The sequence below is a fragment of the Mastomys coucha genome, chromosome X (assembly GCF_008632895.1).
Source record: "Mastomys coucha isolate ucsf_1 chromosome X, UCSF_Mcou_1, whole genome shotgun sequence".
Classification (NCBI taxonomy): Eukaryota; Metazoa; Chordata; class Mammalia; order Rodentia; family Muridae; genus Mastomys; species Mastomys coucha.
The window spans coordinates 56966846-56972165 of NC_045030.1; the positions used below are offsets into that span (position 1 = coordinate 56966846).

At 41.6% G+C, this 5320-nt stretch overlaps 1 protein-coding gene across 1 annotated transcript in view; it reads right to left on the reverse strand.

Moving 5' to 3' along the window:
* Mospd1 (motile sperm domain containing 1) overlaps positions 1-5320 on the reverse strand; it is a 27688-nt gene that overhangs the window by 3629 nt on the left and 18739 nt on the right. The gene's annotated exons all lie outside the window — the stretch shown is intronic.

Here is a 5320-nt window from a genome sequence, read left to right on the forward strand (position 1 = left end):
AGATAAAAATCTCTGAGTTTTCTTGTAAAACCAATGAGTAAGAGAAAGGGTCTGTTACAAATAGTGACCACCATGCATCAGTGTTTTGCATGTCTGTATTGGCTCCATCTTCACCACCATTCTAATTCTATGAAGACGTACATCTTGTAGGAATATGGGAATCCATCATGTAACCCTTAGTCATCTTCCACTAGCTTGTTTAAATGGCTATGGGAGGTAGTGAAAGGACAGTATTACAAACTTCCCACTCTACTCTGTAGTCTACAGTAGATGTTTTACAAGTATGTATCAGAAATACCTGAAGGATTTCATTTGTTTGTTTGTTTGGTCTCTACATATAGTTCTGGCTGTCCTGGAACTTTCTTTGTAGACTAGGCTGGCCCTAAACTCAGAGATCCACCTGCCTCTGCCTCCCCGGTGCATGTGCCACCATACCCAGCATGGTTTTTGATTGTATGCATGGCTACTGGACTAGTACATACACAAAATAGGAAGTGTACAGATAGTTCTAAAAGAATGTGCTAGAAATGAATGGATATTCAACACCTTATTCCTCTATACCAGTGGATTACTTGGATATCCCAGCAAGTCCTGGCTTAAGATGGCTTAAGTGTACACTGATATGAAATGCAACAGGCATTACAGAAACCTCGCCCCAAATTGTGACTTTCGTTTTCAGGCTTTACTGACATATGGCATGTTCCTTGGGATACTAGGCTTCAGCAGTGAGCCATAGACCCAATCAGAACAGCAATCACAAGAGAAAAACAACAACACCCTGAGGTAGACTGTGTAATCAATGCTTTCTCCACAGATAACATGTGCAATGTATAGTGGGATAATTGGGTCAGACTGAGGATTGAAAACAGTGAAATTCATAGACTCAGAATTGTGGCTTCCAGGACCTGGAAGAAAAATGTAAAGGGAGTTGCAGTTCCATTCACACAAGTCTCAGTCATACAAGATTTTTACGGCTATGTCTAAAGACACATTCTACCACATGGGACCTATATTAAGTGTCCGTGGTGGTACACATCTTTAATTCTAGCGCTTGGGAAGCATAGACAGGTGGAACTCTGGGAGTTTGAGGCCACAATGATCTACATGGCAAGTTCCACAACAGCCCAGCCTACCTAGTACAGCCCTGTCTCAAACAACAACAAACTCCAATAATTAATTGAGAACCTGATGCAGCAGTTCTATCATCCCAGAACTCCAAAGGCTGAGGTCAGAGGATCACAAGTTCAAGACCAGCCTGTACTAGATAGCAGACTATGTCATGTTGAATATGCTTACAATAAAAAATGAAAAACAACGCCAGGCGTTGGTGGTGCATGCCTTTAATCCCAGCACTTGGGAGGAGGAGGCAGGTGGATTTCTGAGTTCGAGGCCAGCCTGGTCTACAGAGTGAGTTCCAGGACAGCCAGAGCTACACAGAGAAACCCTGTCTCGAAAAAACCAAAAAAAAAGAAAAAAGAAAAACAACAAAGCATGGTGGCCTGCGTGTGTAATTCCATCTGTTCCAGAGGAAATGGTGGCCCAAGTGTGTGATTTCCATCTACTTCAAATGTTGAAACTACGAGGCCAGCTTGGACAACTCAGTGAGGCCCTGTCTCAAAAATAAATATGGGGTTAGAAAGGTGATTCACAGGGGAAGGTGCTTGCTGCATAAAAAGCAAGAGGACTTGAGCCCAGCACCCATGAAAAATTATTGATACTAAACATACACACAAAGTAAATCTGTGGATGTGTATCTATAGTATATATCCATCTATTAAAAAAAACCCAGGGTGATGGCTAATCATGGTTGTCAACTGGATTACACCTGGAAGTAACTAAAACTTAAGCAGTCAGGCACACTGTGAGTTAACTTTCTTCGCTGGGTCATTTGAGGTCGGAGGCCCATCCAAATTCCTGAGCACCAAGGTCAGACGATCCACCCTAAACCTGGGCCAGACCCTCTGGTGGCAGCCCACATAAAAGGACATGGAGGATGGAAGCCTGTCATTTCCATCTGTTTGCCCTCACTCTTATTGGCAAGCTCATGTATCCTGATCCATTCCTTTGCTGCTATTATAATCTACTTGTTCAGGATTCCAATGTAGACCGTAACTGGCAGCCTTAGAATGTCCCTAGGACTCCAGCATCAGATTGTGATACTAAGACATCCAGTTTCATGGACTGAAGAACTACCAGATCCTTGGTTTTTCTGTCTGGAAACAACTATTGTTGCTAGGACCATAGCAAGCCACTCTAAATACTCCTAATATATGTATTTTACATGATAGTATATAATAGATATTCATGCTCTCTCTCTCTCTCTCTCTCTCTCTCTCTCTCTCTCTCTCCTTTGCTAATCACCCAGTAACCACATTTTTCTACTATGTAGCTTTCCCCACTAATCTTCCTTTCATTAAAAGGAATAGCCAAGAGCTACACAATTTGTGTTTTATTAATGAAATAATGCTGTTCGTTCTGTTATTAAGTGAAACTTTTCTAAATTATTAATACCTTAGCTACTGTGAAATTTAATTGAACTTAACCAAAGCCAAATAGGTAAAACAGTCAAATTTCCTAGTAATCATTGCATGGGATGAAATAATAGCATAAATAACTGAAAAAAACCCATTATTTATATGTGTTGCAAACCCGATTTTAAGGAAAATGACAACTACAGCAAGGACTGCAAACTGAAGATCATTTCAAAGAGCTGGGTGTGGTGGCACACACCCGTAATCCAAGCAATTGGGAGACAGAGGCTGGAAGATTACTTCAAATTCAAGGCCAGGCTGAGGGCTACACAGTGAGTCGCAGGAAGTTTGGGTTACATAGCAAGACTCAGTGAGTTTGAGGCTAGCCTTGCAATTCCAAGCTGGGTGCAGCAGCCCACAGCTCAAATTGCACTGGGGAGATGGAGGGGACAGGAAATCAGGAGTAACTTGGGTCTAGAGAGTCAAACCTTGCCTGGAAGAAAATAAAACAGTAAAAATAAAATCCTAGAAAACAAACATCCTCCCTCATCTCTTCCTACAGAGAGCACTATTAACAACTTTCAGATCTCATATATGGCCACATAATCCTGTAAACTAGGGGCTGGAAAGATGGCTTCCTGGATAAAGTGCTTGTTGTATCAAGGGTGACTGCTTCGACTTTGAATCCTCAGAACCTACATGGAACTTGTCTGTAATTCCAACACCAAGGGAGACCTGATGAACAGAAATGTGACCAAGATATATTGCCTCAAACGAGTCAGAATGACCCGAGACTGATCTCTACACTGGTGTGTCATATAAGAAACACACACATACACACACACACACACACACACACAGACACATGTGCACACACACACACACACACAATATCTTAAACATACAAAGATAAAAGAGTAGGTAAGTTTCACATAAATAGCATGGTTTTTTGTTGTTGTTTTCTCCGAGACAGGGTTTCTCTGTGTAGCTCTGGTTGTCCTGGAACTCACTCTGTAGATCAGGCTGGCCTCGAACTCAGAAATCCGCCTGCCTCTGCCTCCTCCTCCCAAGTGCTGGGATCAAAGGCGTGTGCCACCACCGCCCGGCTAATAGCATGTTATATAACTGCTTCTCCCATTTACCAATGTACTTAAAACTTTTAAAAAGATTTAATTATTTTTATGTATATGAGCATTTTGCCTGTGTGTATGTCTGTGCAACACATGTGTGCCTGGTGCCCATGGAGGCCAGGGAAGAAGGTGTCAGATCCCCTGGAACTGGAGCTACAGTCAGACCTGGGCTACCATGTGGGTGCTGGGCATCCAGCTGGGGTATTCTGTAACAGCAGGAAGTGCTGTTGACCACTGAGCCATCTCTCTCAGTATGCAGGCTTCCTCTAACAGATCCCTGCAAACACCTGCATAGCATCCTATCCCATAAGCAGCCAGAATCTAATCAACTCCCAACTGGTGGCCTTTCAGATCATTTTCAGTTTTTTTTTTTTTATTATTACAAACAATAACAAAAACCACAATTTTCTGAAGCCAGAAGGCACAGGCTCAAATGTGTGTAACAAAGCCTTTGCCATTCATTACTGATAGAACTAATTAAGATAAATCTACCAATATTCAGCTGTCTTCTAAAGTTTGTCTTTAGTAGCCTGGGCTAGTATTTTATGAAAGAATATTTTATGTACTTCTCTTAAATTTACAGTTTATTTCTGTTACATGAAAATATTTGCAAAATATAAAACCATTTTTTTATATGCAGGCAACACAGCCAACTTGTTAAGTATATGAAAATGTAAGTTTTTTTTTTCTTTTTAAAATTTGTTATGGCTATGTGGTTTTTGTTGTTTGGGGCTGGGTGCAGGTTCTCATGTAACCCAGGCTTGAACTCCCTATGTAACAGGCTGACTGACAGTGAGATGGCTGACTAGAACAGGCCCTTGCTGCCAAGCCTGATGACACGAGTCCCATCCTTGGCACTTGCATGATGAAAGGAGAGAAGCTATTTCTACAAGTTGTTTCCTGACCTCTACACATGTGCCTCAGCACTTGAGGTCAGCCCCCTTCACATTAAAAAAGTAAGATTGTTTTTAATATATAAAATGTAGATGGGGGGGTGGGCTGGAGAGATGGCTCAGTGGTTAAGAGCGCTGACTGCTCTTCCAAAGGTCCTGAGTTCAAATCCCAGCAACCACATGGTGGCTCACAACCATCTGTAATGAGATCGGATGCCCTCTTTTGATGTGTCTGAAGACAGCAATAGTGTACTTATGTATAATAAATAAATCTTTTTAAAAAATGTAGATAGGGCATTGCTTTATTTTCCAGAATGACGTGTATCTCTGGAGCTCAGGCTAGCCATGAGTTCCTAGTATTCCTCCTATGCCTTCCTGTCTTCAGAACACTGGGATTATAAGCACATGTCTTCATGCTTGGCCTGCTACATGTTTTTATACATTATGTTTATACAATTTTTATTTTACTCACTTTTATACTTTTGGCACAGGGTATTCCCATGTAGTCGAGGCTGACCTCAAACTCAAGATCCCCCTGGGCACCAGGATTATATGTACTCCTCCATGTAGCTCTCAGTACATTTTAAAATCCAAACATTTCATGTTGTACCCTTCAACCCACTTCCAGTTAACAGTGAATCACATCGCACTGTTTTACTTATAATTTGCTTTTGTTGAAATCTTTTAGTACTAGCTTGCAGAAAATAACATTTAAAAACTTCCCTGGGGGTTTTTTTTTAAAGCTGAAAAGCAATCTCAGCTGGGCAGTGGTGGCGCACGCCTTTAATCCCAGCACTTGGGAGGCAGAGGCAGATGGATTTCTGAG